The 17,868-nt window shown below is 40.6% G+C and overlaps 1 long non-coding RNA gene across 1 annotated transcript; it reads right to left on the reverse strand.

Moving 5' to 3' along the window:
• Positions 1 to 10,372: 10,372 nt before the first annotated feature.
• LOC142140196 (uncharacterized) lies at positions 10,373 to 11,715 on the reverse strand. Its single transcript, XR_012688327.1, has 3 exons — positions 11,665 to 11,715; positions 10,641 to 10,743; positions 10,373 to 10,486 (listed from the first exon to the last, which is right to left on the reverse strand). It is a non-coding gene; the product is annotated as an uncharacterized LOC142140196 (long non-coding RNA).
• Between the last annotated feature and the right edge of the window lie 6,153 nt (positions 11,716 to 17,868).

Raw genomic sequence — 17,868 nt, forward strand, 5'->3', positions numbered from 1 at the left:
TTCATCGGACAGGTCATCTTCGGATTCATCAAGTCGCCCATACCAGTGTTGGAGTTTCTTCATCGTTAAGGTGAGTACCACCGATATATATATATATATATATATATATATATATATATATATATATATAAACAACTATTTCCTCATTTTGAACACTGTCACACTTCTTGGCCCCTCTCAAATCAATGGGCAGCTAGGTCACTTACCACTTTACTTTAAACTGCGTACTGTTAATGCCTCTTTGCACACTAAACCTCATACATATGTTAACACTTATTACTGTAGATAATAAAAACACGGACACTAATGTAAATTTGGCAAATAAGGTTACAGTTTAATTAAAACAAGAGTGATGGTGGAGAAAGCAAGTTGCGAGTCAGCTAAACAACTAATATCAGAAACCAATCAGTGGATGGTCAAACGGCCCTGAACCACTGGACCCAGGAAATAATCCTTTATGATTGGTCGATGATAAACCTTGCATCAGAGTGACTACACCCTCTCTTTCACTCATAATGATGTGCCCACACAAAGCAGGACATGAGCCACCACTCAAAAGGCCCAAGCAACGCTACTTTGAAAGGGGTAGTGATCTGCAGCCAATTAGTGGAAGCACCATATTGATTGCTGACTTAAAAAAGCTGGGGTCCTTTAACAGATACACAACCTGTGTCATGTTAGTAAGCATGTTTCTGGCAAGCAATGCAGGCCTCGCCGCATGCCTAGACTGTGATACTAGCTAACTAACCCTAAATGGACCATAGAAGGCTAATAAAAATACAGTGCTAAACAAAAAGGCTTCGTAAGCATTGGCAGTGACAGTCGGAAGGGCACCTACTAATTGGCACAGTACTCTAGCATCTACTGGCCTCCTGAAATCTTTGCCTATGGGACATATCCTAGCCCACCCCTTATGGGCCCTAGAGATGAGAAAACCTTTGATAAAATCTTCCTAACCATGAAGCCGAGCCATGAACGGTATTCCTGTCAGGGTAGCCACCATGCAACACTTTTGAGGTGTCTTTCTGGTATTTAGCCCAGATAAAAAAAAGCATGTCTCTCTCTTAGTCTCTCAGCCGGGAGAAACTGCATCTGATTGCCGAGAAACGCGTCAGTCTTTGGTATCTTTGATTATTTGGCAAGTGCAGTGACCCACTTTCTGTAAACCCCGGGGTTGGATTTATTTCTTCCAATTTTTACAGACCAAGACGACTGTGAGACTTACAATTAGCTTGCTGTGGGACTTTAGCAGCAGATTATCACAATTGGAGTCAAGTACCTCTGTATCCATTTCAACAGACCAAGACGACTGTGAGACTTACAACTAGCTTGCTGCTGGACTTTAGCAGCTGATTATCACAATTAGAGTCAAGTACCTCTATATCCATTTCAACAGGTAATTCCTTATTGTTACAGAGTGTTGAGATGTGAAGTGAACATGCACACGTAGCTGTGCGGATTTCAACTAAGCCAGTTTTACTTGACTGGTAATCACCACTCTGTTTCAACAGCATTGGAGGACTCTATTGTGGCGACTCCTTAACTGTCTTACACATCATCATTATCCTCACCATTTATTTATATAGCGCCACTGATTCCGCAGTGCTGTACAGAGAACTCATTGACATCAGTCCCTGCCCCAATGAAGCTTACAGTCTAAATTCCCTAACATATGCATACAGACAGAGAGAGAGAGAGAGAGAGAGACTAGAGTCAATTTTGATAGCAGCCAATTAACCTACTAGTATGTTTTTGCAGTGTGGGAAGAAACCGGAGCACCCGGAGGAAACCCACGCAAACACAGGGAGAACATACAAACTCTACACAGATAAGGCCATGGGCGGGAATTGAACGCATGACCCCAGCGCTGTGAGGCAGAAGTGCTAACCAATGAGCCACCATGCTGCCCACTGTATAGTGCCTTATTACATGAATACAGTCCTATATAGACTGTCCATAGTGTTTGATTACATGCTTGTACAGTTATCTGTGGTCACTCTACTTTGTTGTTCTATAATTGTATGTGCTTAGGTGTATATACACCATCTCAATTATATTTATTAAATCTTATATTATTATTTTTTATTTTAAGTTTTGCGCTGTTTTATGTTTTATTCACTCCCACAGTATATGTTCAGCAGGTCCAGATCCTGCTTAAATAGCTGCAACTTGATCAAATATTATAGGTTACATAGCGCCTGTTATCTTTGGAGTACTCTCAGCAGCGAGACTGCCTTTACTGTCATTTAAGGGCAGTGTTCCTGACCCCTTGCAGTGACTTATGTACATTGTATGTTTAATTATGATGTTCACTTTCTGGGTGAAAGTGTAGAAGGTGTACCGGGACTTGAAGGCCTGGAAGTGACATCCCAGCTGCCAGGGCAAGAGCTAGGAAGCAGTGGCTGATAGGCGTTCCGACGTGGCTAGCGTGGTGGCTAGTGACATTTGGCACCTAAAGTTCCTGAATATCACCTCCTTCTCCTTAGGGCCTACAGAGCCCTCAGACACCAGTCTCAAGACCCAGCTATGCCTAGGGACGTCATACTCCGGCTCCATTACTTTAAAATGAAGTAGGCAGTTCTGTGGTCGAGAAAATGTCAAAATCTTGGTCATGTAGGTCATGTACTCCACATCTTTTTGGACGTTTCCCTGACTACTTTGGTGGAGGGACCTCAAACCTGCTACTACAGACCTGAGAAACAACAACATTCGGTACCATTGGAGATTCCCCTTATGCCTTCTTATATGGCTTGCTGTCTAATCTTTGGGGTCTCACTAAGACACAGAGATTGACAGATGTTAAGTAGCTTCCTACTCAACATTTGTCCGCTATGATATGGGACAGATGTAAGACTGGGGTCACCTCATATTCTGCAACTTTCCAGATTCTCCCATGATGGAACAATCCTAACTGCTTTGCACATGACCTTACAGCTAGAGGCTCATAGCTCACCTTCAAGACCCTCAGTGCTAATTACCCTAATCTCCTCACTTTACAAAATCCTTCTAAATTCAGCCCTGGGTCCGCAGAACAGGCATGAGATAGAATGGGAAAGGGACTTTGCCCCCCCTGCTGATGAGGATTCTTAGGAACTAATTATAGAAAAGGTCGCCTCCAGCTTTATCTCGAAACTGATAAAAGAAAACACCTACAAAGTGTATTAACGCTGGTACTACGCCCCTAATAGGCTCCTGGCTCTGTTCCCGTCTGCTGTACCAATGTACTGGTGGATTTGCGGTCAGACAGGTACATATCTCCACATTTGATGGCCTTCTCCCAAAATCTATGGGTTTTGGAATGGGGTTCGAAACCTCCTGGCCTCATTTCTGTCTTGCACTGTTCCTAAGGATCCTTGGAACTTCGCTCTGTGCCTCCTGCTCCAGGACGCTAATAAACATTCAGCAAAACTAGCTTTCCACATCCAGGCAGCAGCCAAATGCCCCATAGCCGGGTCCTGGAAACGTGCTGAGCCTTCCCATGATGCTGCTCTTAAGTCCTACATTTGGTTTAATGCAAGTATGTGAAAAATTATGTCCTACCTCCAAAATAAAGACAACATCTTCACTCAGGTCTGGGTCCATCGCTCTTCTTCCAGGGCCCCTCATCACACTCCATTACTCCAAATTGAACTTTAGCCAGTGCCCCACCAGCCTTGCATTTCATCGCCTTGCTTCCCATCCCCTTGTCTTTGATTATTATAGTAATATCAGTGTTTAGATCTTTTACGTTCTGGGCATTAAATAGCAATCCTTGTGGATTTAGGAGACTAATAAATAGGTAGAATAAGGCTTTTGTTCAGTGTTTATTTTAATAAAAATGCTTAAACAATCAGTATATGTGTTTTTTTGCTGAGAGATACTGCTGTCGAATTACGTGTTCCAACAGGCCCTGGGTACTAGGGAATGCTGTTGTTTATAATCCCACAGGCTTCAGCATGCCCTTGCAGCCATGGAAATACTGGTGCTAAAAGCTCTATAAGTGTCATCATGAACAAGCACTTACACACTAAGAATATCTATTTATGGGCCAGATTTCCTATAAAATTCTGGTCCTACATAAAAAAAGAATATAATGAGTGTTAAAGCACCTTCCTACAATTTATAAAACTAATACAGCTGCTTTACATAAATTTGAAACACAAAATAGTCTAGTTTTACATTATGACAGGGAGACACCATGCTACTGATCTATCTGTTACACTGTGGCTAGCCCAGCCTTGTGGTTGAATTGCTGCTTTACATTGACCTCTAGCTTTAGCAGTAACCAGCCTAGGCTTAAGCATTTGCGCTGGTTACTTATTAGGGGGAGGGACATCTTCTATTGGCCACCTATTTATATTACATTTTGAGTAGCACATATCTTAAGTTATGACTAAATTTAAAATAAACACGTAAGGTAGCAATTTTGAGGCCGTAGGTTTACGCCTATATTCTGGCTGCAAAATTGCAGCCTACTCCAAATCTGTACCTTATGAGGAGGACAATGTCATAAAGAGTGTGTGGAAAGATGGGTCATTTTTAAATGTACTTAGAATTTAATTTATTTAATGCATATTGGTTTCCAAAAGTGGGTGAAGAACAAACCCCTCTATTTTTATGCATTTATGGTATTCATTGATATCCAATATTGAAATAACTTGCTTTTGAAACTGACAAATTTAAAATTAAATTATTTTTATTCTTTCAAATTTAGAAGTGATGTAGGAAACGTAACCTGCTTTGACTTTTGTCTAATTATGCAGTTCTTCTTTTTTAAAATATAAATACAGTCTAGGTAATCCTACTAGAGAATTATAAAGTAGTCCCTTACAATACACATGACAGATCTATAGAAAGCTACTTGTCCAGGAAGAAATCTTTACTCTCACATAGCTAGGAGAAAAAAATTAAAAGATTCATACATAATCTTTTAAATAGTAATGCTCCAGAAGCAGAGAAAAGCTAATACAATACATGGGATTAGTGTTGTACATAACAAAGTTAAGTAAACAGGAAATATGTATAATGTACAATGTATTTTATTTAAATTCAAAGAAGACATATTATATTGCAAATGAATAAAAAGGTAAAATGTTACTACAACTCATCACCCAGTATTAATTGATGAATCTTTGCAGGGGTCCACTTAGAGGATGGGGGTTCCCCATTGTCCAGAACATTCCCACCTGCACACACTTGATTTGGGACAGTTCTGTGGTTTAGAAGGAGGAAACAGCTTCTAGGAACCTCCCAGGTAGTGGTAGCATTTTAAAAAAGAAAGCTATATTATTAGATTGTACGCTCCTCTGAGCAGGGCCATCTCTCCTCCTGTTTCCACCACTTCTAACTCTGCTCTCCAGCTACTTTGCCCTCCTCCTCGAGGGCCCTCCTCCCCCCTCTGGGGGTCTCCATGTCTTCCGCGCCCTCCTTTAGGGCCCCGTCATTTGCGGATACTCCCCCCGCCCTCACTAGCTGTGCATTGAGCATACTGAGTTACTGTGCTTTATGTTTACTGTACTGTGCTGTCTCACCTTGTATTGTAAATCGTTTTTGTCCCTGTACAGTGCCACGGACACCTTGTGGCGCCCTATAAATAAAAATTAATAATAATAATAATATATTTTATAGTTATATTTTGGCCATTCAGGAGCGCAAAATGAATGCAATTTGCGTTTTTTAAAAATGGATGGAAAATGCAAGCAGGCACGCCCCTATTCAACAAGAAGAGGATCTGCAGGAATGTTTGTAGCTGAATATGGGTGTATTTACACTCTACCTATATGACACTTGCCGTTTTTTGGGCAGACACAACACATACAATAAACACATTAACACCTTTTAATAATAGTCATTAATGAAAACAAAATAGAAAAATTTTTATTATTTTTTACATGAAATACATTTATCATAATGCATTTAAACCGACCCTATAGCTGGTCAATGTGATACAGCAGAAAGTCACATACCTGAGAGATGCCCAGAGCTTGTATCAGACATATGTGCATGCACTCAGCCTTGGCACACCCTTACTGTACATTAACTATTTGCATACACCCCTTCCCTTACCAGTTCTGCCCTTGAAGTCATAGGCTGTCAGAAATGTCTTTTGCATTTAAAGATGAATTGGATGCACTTGCGTTCACTGGTGTATAGTCCTTTTCTGTGCATGCACACTGCAATTTTATGCAAAAGATGGAACCTATCAACATTTACGTTCCCTTATGAATTAGGTCCTTTGTCTACAATCTAAGACTCATTTTTGTGGGGATTTACGCTTATTTTAATGAAGTTTGGCTTCAGCAAAATAGTTGCCACTATTTTTATTTCTTAATTTTTTGCTCTAGTTTATGAGTGTATGGTTCTAACTTATGTTTTAGCTCTAGTGTTTGCAATTTTATGCAAAAGATGGAACTTATCAACATTTACTTTCCCTTATGAATTAGGTCATTTGTCTACAATCTAAGACTCATTTTTGTGGGGATCTACGAGTATTTTAATGAAGTTTGGCTTCAGCAAAATAGTTGCCACTATTTTTATTTCTTAATTTTTTGCTCTAGTTTATGAGTTTATGGTTCTAACTTATGTTTTAGCTCTAATGTTTCTGTGTCTTTAGGAAAAAAAAAGAAAATGCAGTAAAAGTAAGTTAATAGTATAGCGTGTAATCAGCGCTACACTTATCATTTGTTATATAACTGATTGCTATATGTTCTAATGGTTAAAACATGCATACATAAATATACATTTAATGATGTGTCTGCATATATAGTGCACACACATATATGAACTTATGTCCTTTATATCCCTGATGAAGGGAAAGTTCCTTGTGTTCAGTATAACCTGGTAATTAGTCCAAATGTCAATGCAAATGATAGTCTGTTTCCAATTTAATTATCCTTGATGTACTTTAGGAGATCGTTGTGCTATAGTTCCACTTTATCCAGTAGAGTGTACCTCAAATAAACTAAAAAGTAATTAGTAAAAAACTTATTCAGATTGACAGTAGTTTTCATACGAGGACAAGAAGTTATGCTCACATTGGAATGATGATGGTGGGTAACGCTTTCTCCCTTGTGGATTTTTCGCTGAATCCATGTATGCGGATTGTGCTGAATTTGTTAGCTCAAAGCAATATGTAATGCTTAAAATATAATTTTAATATATCACATCTAAAAGGTCACTGTGTTTCCACACAATTGTGTCATATGTCAAAAATAAATCACATCCATAGAGTGGCTTCAATTGTTTCTTGCCATATTTAACAGTGTCCATTCAATTAATTGTGTAATCATAATAGCTATGCAAGTTGGTAGCTGCTTCCTTTAAAGATCATTTAAACTCTAATGGTAGTAGGCGCAGTTAGGAGATAAAGAACTGTGTCTCCAGTCTCTTAGGTGCTGGTAAATCATGTGCCCTGTATCCAACGTTTTAGCTTTAAGTTGGTAAAGCCTCAGGTATTTTTCACCTTCCCTGAGGAAGGCTTTACCAACTTAAAGCTATTGGAATTCATTGGAAACAGGACACATGATTAACCAGCACCTAAGAGACTGGAGACATAGTTCTCATTAGAGCTTACATGATATTTAGAGGTAGCAGCTACCATCTTGCATAGCTATTATGATTGCACAATTAATTGATTGGAGTTTTACAAGGGCAGGCTAGGATGGGGGGCATATGCCCCCCGGGCCAGTTCCATAAGGCTGGGTTGCCTTAGGCTGGGTCACTGGGCTACCTACATTTTTTTCCCTTTAAAATATTCCTAACAAGCTGCTGAGTCAAGTCTTGCAACGCAGGGCTAAAATGTGCCACCCCTCCCCTGCTCTGTTAAATATGTAAACTAACAATCCGGCAGATATTGTCTCACCCTATACTCTTAATGGGATGTTTTATGCACCTTCCAGTTACATTTGAACAATGAACTGCCCTTCTAAGCATAAAATTACATTTTTTAACCCTTAAACAGAAAAGTGCAACATGTAATGCTGTCTCAATGTCCACTCTCTTCCCGGTGATGACAGACCAACTCATGTCATGTAGACACTCATGTAACAGAAGTGAATGCATAGGTGGAGCTGAACACATTGCTTCATATTGAGGAAGAAAATATGTGCATGAACATAAAACATAAAAAAAAATATTAAGTGGTACTTCTATTGTATTGAACAGAATCAGCAGGGTGTACTGCAACTTTGTTTCATGGAATTGCTTACCAAAATCAAAGTGTGTCTGATAAATTACTTGACCACAGGAAGAAAGGCTTGAATCACAAATATCCTTATAAAAGTAATTTCTACAACCTTTTTTATTTATTTTGTCAACATGTTTATCTTTTGAAAAAAGTATTAAAGGTGTAATCACCTCTCACAGGAAAAACCGATATACTTAATGTGTAACCCAACTCAAAGGATTCATTATCTGGAGAGAGAGGTAGGCTAAACTGAAGGTGTATTTTAAGAAACAAATGTGCTATTTTAGAATAAGGAGACTTTGATTTGTGAATATATTACCAAGTGTTGTATATTAGTATAAAATATTATGGTAGAAAAATCCTGTGCATAAAATGTGCTGTCAGTGAAAGCCAATTAAAATGATACATACAAAATTATGCTTATAAATATCGAAAAATATCTGCATACAGTGCTCATAAAAAGGTGAATCTTTATGATTAATTCAAATTCTATTAAATCACTTTTGTGAAATTTTTTATTAGTAAAAACCCATATAGGTAAAATAATCACTAACATTTAAGAAGTCTTTTGAAAAACAACACTAGCAATAATAGAGCAGTACCTCAGATACTGACCAGCTATTTCCTGCATGTATCTGCTCAGTTGTGCTCCAGATTGTGTGATCCATGTGAAACTTTATTGAATTGGTTTTAAGATAAACCACAGCTGCTGATCAATTGGTTATTCATATTTTATGTCTGTTATGGTTTTTAAATATCCTCCATTAATTGCCATTGACCAATTTGAATGAAATAAATTTCCCTACATTTTTATGTGACCAAGTACATTCATTTGTTTTCTCATGGAGTTTCAGAAGCCTAACCAAGGTAGAATATCATTTAGTTAGAAAATCACATATGAGGGGGATGTCAGATAATTTTGTACACCTTTGTAATATGGTAAATTTAATTGGCATGGATCCTCCTTACCCTATTATCTGAAGAAGTGCTAGGACCCCAAAATGTTGAGCTTCACAATGAAAATGCACTGAACAGCTTGAAATAAATCCATAATTGGTGTATACCCTATTTTCTATTTGGATAGTTTTCAGGAAAAGTGGGAAGAGTGACATTACTAATGGGATTCCAATATTGTTAAGTGTACTGGTATCATCATCATCATAATCAACATTTATTTATATAGCACCAGCAAATTCCGTAGTGCTTTACAATTGGGAACAAACATTTATAAGACTATACTGGTTAGTACGAGTGGGGTAAAAAAGGACGTAGCTGGTGTCAACGACATGCAGGACGAGGACACCAAAAAAATGAAAGTGACTTGGGCGACTGATAATAAAAGATGACTGACCTTAAGAATGACAAAAGAAGTTCCCGACAGTCTCCTAACAAATCCCGATCACCAGTAAGAACGGCATCCTGTTTTGACATCATAATCAATTGCGACCTGTATTTCACTATTTTTAAAGAGGCAATGGTGTTTGTCATCCGACCTAACTCTTAAAGTGTAAGAGTTAGGTCGGATGACAAGCGCCATTGCTGCTTTAAAAATAGTAATATACAGGTCGCAATTGATTATGACATCAAAACAAGATGCCGTTCTTAAGAGTTAGGTCGGATGACAAGCGCCATTGCCGCTTTAAAAATAGTGTATAAAAAATGTAGTGTATATAAAGAGTGCATAGTCTAGACCCCGCTCCTTAGATCAGGACAAAGTCTTGCCCCACTAGAATCAGAACAGTTGGCAGCCTGTCCTGCTCTCTCCTACCTGTTCTTGCAGCGTTCACTAGGTTTAGGGGTTGGCTAAAATATACTCTAGCCCAGGTGTTCCATTTAGATAGATGAGAGATTTTATATATAATATATATATATATATATATATATATATATATATATATATATATATATATATTATATATATATATATATATATATATATATATATATATATATATATATATTGTATATTTTGTAATAATAATGGAACAAATAAATGTTCATATTATGTCAAACAGTAGTGCCCCAGTTCAGCGTATGCCAAATTGTTCAATTTATGCCACAATTCATAGTATTCCTCAAAGTACTGCCCCCAAACCATATTATGCAAAGAACATGCTACCCCCCCACCATGTAAAAAGGGAACATTGTCAAGTTAAAAAAAAAGCAAATAAAAAATTACAATAAAATAAAGTAAACGTGACTCACCTCTGCTTCATCTACTCTCTGTGGTCAGCTGGGCAGGCTCCAACGTCATGACGCGTGCGACTCTTAACGGTGCAGTTGACTTGCGCTTTGCAAACTTTCGACTCGGGTGTGCCCCACCTACATAGAAAAGGGCAGGGGCAGATTGTGAACTTAAAGTGGCCCTGGAAAAAACGTCTGAAAGTGGCCTCATGTAGGTAGGGCCAAATAAATAGTAGTCGGAGCCCAGTATGTGTGTGCACCCAATGTTAGTGTGTGCGCCTGCTGTATGTACCTGAGTATGTGTGTCCTGTTCTTGTCGCTTTCCTGACCTGTGGCTGCTGGTGTCTTTAGCTCAGTTGCTGCTTGTCTGGATCCAGGAATGTTAGGAGTCCTATCTGGAAAAAAAATGGGTACAAGAAAGTTAGAAAACTCCAACCAGCCCTTGGCCTTAAATAAATAGTACAAACGTTTAATAACAGCCCCAACATTAAAATAATAGAATTCACTGTGATAAATAGATCTATTTCCCTCCAACCAGGCCCGACATTAAATTAATAGTATCTGCATTTAATAAATAAACCTATTTCCCTACCTCCATACAGGCCTAGCAATAAATAGCATTTAAGTTTAATAAATATAACCATTTCCCACAACCATCCCGGCATTAAATAATTCACATTTACATTTAATAAATAGCCCTGCTGCCCAAACTTAGCCCCATATTCAATTAATAGCCCCAAACCACCCCAGCATTAAATTAACGGTGCCACCACCTCATCTTAAATTAATAGGCCCCGTTATTAAAGTAAATTGCCCACCATCACCCCACAAATAAAATAGCACACGTTAGCCACCACCTAACTCACACCCACATTACATTACCACAAGCCCCCTGCCCCACCCCCCTTTTCACTTATAATAACCCCCCCCTGTTCTCACCCCATTTCACTTATAATAAGGACCCTTGCTCTCACCCCCATTTCACCTAATAAGCCCCCTGCTCTCACCCCATTTTGTTCATAAGCACCCCCTGCTCACCCCAGTTTCACTTTAACAATCCCCCCTGTCCTTACCCCCTTTACATTGCCACAAGCCTCATTGCTCACACACACATTACCATAACACTAACACACACATTACCATAACACTAACACACACATTACCAACACACACATTAGCCCATCAGCAAAGAGTCCCTGAAAATCTTTTTTATGTCAGCATCTAGGAATTAGACTAATACTTGCTGATAACATAGAGATATTGCAATTATTGCCATATGAGAGATATTGATAGGTAGGGCTGTAATGTTTCTATACCTTCACCACCTCCAAGCAGAAACACCAGACTCCTGCTCCTCTGGGCGGCCGCAGAAAGATGAACTCCCCTGCTGAAAGTGAAAAAAAACACTACAGCGCAGGTGCAGATAGACGGCTCTCTGCACCTGTGCGGTAGGGTTTATTATCGAAGTGTCGCCGCCGCCGCCATAGCAAATGACATCTTCTCCGTAAGCTCCGCCCTAACCCCTAACGGTGGAGGGGGCGGAGCTTCGACGCGGCCTGGCCTACTGGTGAATAGTCCGGCTGTCCGGCAGGCCAGTCCGAGGCTGGGTTAGTCTGTTTCTCTGATGAGTATTAATCTGGACCCATTCACAAATTAATTTGCAACTATCTGATATTCAGCCAAATTTCAGAATTGGCAAAATCATTTGTCCATCTCTATTACAGTCATAAATAAAGAAATTCAGAATTTTTTGTGATGCTACAAAATTAATTTAGATTAGGTTAAACAATGGTTACAGAGAGGCACTGGGCTGCTGTTGCTAATAAAAACTTAGCATCATTCGAATTTCACCAGTTAGTTAAGGGGCTTATATGCTCATTAACAGTAACCTATTGAAAGACAGTAATTATATCTGTAGCATGTTGATGAGGAAGGTTGCTGCAAACTTCCAAGTCCAAAAAATATGGAATAGACCATTTCACAGAGGTCAGAATTATGGTAATACATTTTTTGAGGTCTGTGTTTTGTTACCATTCCATGAACTTTCATTTTACACTGTCATTGTATATTCACTCAATTAATCGTGCTGTGTGGTGTGTTTGAGGTAACATTGGAAACACTTAAGGCCAAATTCCATGAATAAATGTGTAAAATTTCATAACCAAAGGCCCAATGAAGTGAATATTCCTTGACACAGTATTAAAATGTGCTTCTATATACTGTGCTACTTATCTATTGCTACCACCATTATCCCTTTATTTTGTTTTCAATCCAGTCTGGCAAGTCCTTTTACATCATATTTTATTTCTGTGCATCAATAGCACTTTTGCTGATACCAAGGAGGTCATTTAGTTGGGAGATGGTGGGAACCAAAATCTAAAAGTGAACGATAGCAATTTTGAAGGAATTTGGTGGACTTTTTTGTGCAAATTGAAGGATTTATTTTAAGTTTGTTAGCCTCAGTGGGGGAATGTAGCAGTGATAATGAGGGGAAAAAGGAAACCAGGCACAGTGTAATTTCTATAATAAAATATATATACAGATCTAGCCAATTTATTATTCACCTTTATTTAGAACTTTACTAACTGGACAACATGGGAAATATCTAGATCCATTTTTATTGCTTGTAAAATTAGTTGTCTAAACACCTGTTACTTAATATATTCACTGCTATTTGCCTTTATAATCAGTCCAATTCTAGAACATCTCTATGCTTCTCTCAACTTCCTTTCAGCAACCTCTACAGACATAAGACATAGCTCATGTGCAGCTCCACAGAAACCTACAAATGACCCTTATCTCTTACAAGGTAATAGCAGCTGCATTATTAATAGCATATAATATTAGTATGTAGAGAGAAGTGCATTTATAAAACGAGGGTTAATTTGACTTGCAGTTAAAGGTTTAAACATAATCATAATTTGGAATTGCCATATGAAACATTGCACAAGCGTTCAATATTATATAAGAGAGGCGGTCACTAGGTTAAATAAGGTTCAGCATTGTCTTGTTTCTTAGTATCAACCTTACAGTTCACTATTATTAGGTTTGCTACTGATCCATTAAAATTGCAGCAGCAATCAAGGGTGAAATTGAAAACCACATTTCTCCAAATCAGTTATCTTTTCTAAAATTTATAATTTTGAATTGCTTTAAACTTAAAGTACTATTATTATAACACATTTTAAACAGTATACCTTTATACCTTCAATATGTTTGCAGCAGTTGGAGAAGTTCTGATGAATATGTCATAATAGTATTTTATTAAAATTGTAATACTGCCCAATGTATTTGGATTGACCCAGCTTTTTAAGACTTTCTGCTAGTATCTACAATGCTTTCTTGTGCACACAATCTCCTCGGACTGATGATGAATAGAACTAGTATAGAAAAGTTTTCCTAATAAAACTGCACTACAACTTTTTTTGACAACCCCAATCATTTATAACACAACAAATGAACCTGTGGAGAAACTGAAATAACTAGGATAAAGCATGTTATCTTCTGTGTCATTTAAATACTGGCTTCTGGAAAATTTCACCCTACTGAAAAGGTTAGCAATTTATCTCTGAAAGTTCTTAGTATTTTTATTTTCCTCTGGCACAGACCCTACTTCAGCTACTGTAGAACGCACTTTAATAATGTTATGTTTTATCATTGTGGCACTTGCACAATGCTTGATTGTATTTATTGAATATTTTGTATTTTAAATGTTTCTAGCAAAATCAACATTTATAATTAGACATTATATTTGGTAACTTCTTGTTACTTATTGTATCAATAGTGTTCAATGTCAAGTGAGGAATCATAATCTGATCTGCAAGTTTAATGAATGAACACAGTGCCACCATATAGGAATATGCAGTGGAAATTAGACACGTAATTAATTTTCACTGAAAAGTCACATCTTCCTAACCTGATATTTTACCTTTGGCTGCAGTGGGGGAGGACTATATAGGGGAAGCAGAGGGTGTGGTCCGGAGGTGAATGGGGCCTGACAGTTATGGGTCAATCCCCCTCTGATGCCTTCATTTCCCCCCTGAGGCCCCTGCTCCACTCTACTCTCAAAAGAGTCTTTTCTGAGCATGCGCAGGTTTGGCAGATGTGTATTGGGCACATGCACTGGACCATGCTTGCTCAAAAGATGCCCCCATTCTGCGTTATTGAGAGTAAAGTGGGGGGTCGAAGAGGAGAGAACAGCATTGCCAGATACCAACACAAAATTTGCTATGGGGTCTGGTGATACACTATTCTGCCCCTGGATGACTGTTTTATTTATGTCAGTTGGTACCTCAATATGGCTACTGAGTCCTGCAGAGCATGACCTAATTTCCAAGACCCAGCCATTAATGACAGCATTGGGTTCCGGTAAATTGGGCAGTTCCTGGCCTCCCAATCGCTGTACATAGCATTCAAAGTGAACATTACGCACAACTGAATGAGGAAGCCTAGACTTTCTCCATTGAGCACAGGAAATTCTGTAATTTCCCAGTTGTGACATGACCAGCCCTATCAGTCTTGAACCAAACTCAATGTGAAATATGCTAATGTACATAGAGCAATTTTACATTATTCTCAATTTAACCAACATATTCTAAAGTTGTGAAATGTGCTCTGCTACTGAAGTTATGAGTTACATCTTGTCAGAAAAGAGTTAAGATGTAAAAAATATGACAATCCCATTACTTCTCCAATTTTTATTTCCCGTTAAAAAATTCCCCATTTAAATATGGGCTGGTAGTGAACATGTACTCTGTCTCTTGGCCATCAAGAAAGTACTCTTTGGTTCAGCAATGTTATACAATATAGCATTATGGGGCTGATTTATAGTTAGGGGCAACCTAGACAAAGGCAATTACACAGTGGAAGCATCCATTTACAATTTGCTAGGAAGGATAACAGAGGGCGGGGATTAGCCCGAGGTAACATAAACGCTGAGGGGGCAGGTAAAAGATAGTACTGAGTATAGCAAGAGTTAACTCCACTGGGGGGCAGGGGTCAGCCAATCAGTAGGGACAAAGGGGCAGGATTACAGGATTATAGTGGGGGAAGCAGGATAAGGTCCAGGTACCAGCAGTCAGCTTCCTCTTTTGCTGTCTGGAGAGTTTGTGGTGAGGGTCTGGCCTTCTCTGAGGAACTGGTGAGTTTTATATTTTCATATATCCTCTGTGTGGTGTCTTCTTTTCCCTTCAGTCCCCTGTTCTCTGTGTCTTTTACTGTTCCATTCCTTTAGTCCCCTGTCCTATGTGTCGCTATTGTTCCATTCCTTCAGTCCCCTGTTCTCTGTGTCTTTTATTGTCCCATTCCTTTCGCTATATTCTCCCCCCCTTCGTTGTTCATTCACCTCATTCCCCTATCTCTAATTTTTGGTTCCCCTCCACTATCTAGTTTTCCCAGCCTTATTCTCCTTGGCCCCAGCACACCGCACCCCCCCTCCCTCCTCCTTTCCTATAATCCTTCCTGCCCGGCGGGAGGTCAGCGGCGACTTTGGTTGCAGCACCACATACACCCTCAATGGCCTGGGTACCGGGCACACACGCCACATCTACGGCGGCCGGTAAAGCTTCTGTGCATACGCGGCGATGCGGGCGCGTCCGCTCGTGCATGCGCGGACGGATATAGGGGCAGCGGCTCCAGGAGTGCCCGCAATCTTCCCCGCTGCAACCAATGATTTTGGCCCCGCGTTGAATACCCAAAACACTATACAGTGTTGGGGGGCACAGTTATCGTGCACAGGCGCGTGGGGACCAGGCAGGGCATGCGCAGTCAGGGCAGGGGCCTCGGCGGCCATTTTAAATAGGGGCGCTCCAGGATCCCCCGATAGTGCCCCCACTACACCAACAGCAAGACAGATCTTACAGCCAACCTCCCTTCCATTAGGCCAGTTGAGCAGCATAGCAAGAGGGGCGCGAGTGATATTAGCGGGGACCCCATACCTGCGGCCCTCAGTATGGGCAGTCCCTTAACCCACTGCAGGCCTTCAAACCCCCCCACAATGGACAGTCCAAGGACCCCTCTCCCTCCCATGCAGAGACATTTCCCCCACCCCCTCCCTCTCACATCAGCTTTGATTTGGCAGCAGCAATGTCACGCTCTGGCGTGGGTGAGGAGGTTTATAGAAGTTTTGCCAATTGGTTGGAGGGTTTCCTGGTTTCTGCAGCCTGTTATTTGGAGAGTAGACCTGAGGAGCACATGAACATTATCAAATACATTTTCTTGATACAGGGGATGTATACCTGCTCCAGAAGTCACATGTGGAGGCATTATGATGAGGCATTTCGAAGGAAACAGGACGGTTTATTAGTGATGGATTTCGGTTGTAAGGATGTGAAGGTGTGGCTAGAAGTTACTCAGCCTAGACCGGGAGTGAGTGATGCCGGGGCGATGAGACAGAGGCAACTCCCAAACAGTTTGGCCAGGGCCTGATCAACCACTAGGCTGACCAGGCTGCAGCCTGGGGCGCTGGGTCCCGGGGGGCGCTGCACTGTGGGTATTTTTTTTTTTTTTTCTTCATTCATTTTTTTTTCAGGGTGGGGGAGGGGGGGGGGTCGCCGCTGGGGATCGCCGCGGGGGGGTGGAGGGCTCGACGATCAAAAGCATTGGTGGTCAGTGGTTAGCAACACACAGCCAATCGCCAGGCTGCCTGTTGCTGTGCAACAGACAGGAAGCAGGACGTCTTCACTTCCTATCTGCTTATCTGAGGAGAGGAGCGACGCTGGCACAACTACAGGTAAGTGAAGGGGGGAACTGCCCTGCATATCTATAGGGAGGGGGGGGGACTGCCCTGCATATCTATAGGGAGGGGGGGGAACTGCCCTGCATATCTATAAGGAGGGGGGAACTGCCCTGCATATCTATAGGGAGGGGGAGAACTGCCCTGCATATCTATAGGGAGGGGGAACTGCCCTGCATATCTATAGGAAGGGGGGGGGAACTACCCTGCATATCTATAGGGAGGGGGGGAACTACCCTGCATATCTATAGGGAGGGGGGGGACTACCCTGCATATCTATAGGGAGGGAGAGGGGGGACTGTCATGCATATGTATAGGGAGGGAGAGGGGGACTGTCATACAAATCTATAGGGTGGGAGGGAGGGGCTGCCATGAAAATCTATAGGGAGGTAGAGAGGTTGATATGTATAAAGGAGGGCAGAGGAGGGGGGCTGATATATGTGACTGGGGGAGTTTTGATGTGACGGGGGGGATAGCTAGCTAGCAAAGTGGAGGTAAGGAAAATAGCTGCAAGGGGGATGGATGTAGGGTGGGGGGTAAAGAAAATGGCTGCAGCAGGGGTTAAGGAAAATGGCTGTGCGGGGGCGGTTGTGGTTAAGGAAAATGGCTGCAGGGGGTATTTAAAAAATAGAGCAGCTTTGGGGGGCAGAATCTCATGATTGTGTGGTGGTCACATGGGTGGTCTCAGCAATCACTAGAATACTAAATATTAGTGAGATGGGGCTGGTAGAGGTTTGTATTTGATTGACAACAAATATTCAGATATTGCTTATATATGCCTGTCCAA

The sequence above is a fragment of the Mixophyes fleayi genome, chromosome 2 (assembly GCF_038048845.1).
Source record: "Mixophyes fleayi isolate aMixFle1 chromosome 2, aMixFle1.hap1, whole genome shotgun sequence".
In the NCBI taxonomy this organism is placed as follows: Eukaryota; Metazoa; Chordata; class Amphibia; order Anura; family Limnodynastidae; genus Mixophyes; species Mixophyes fleayi.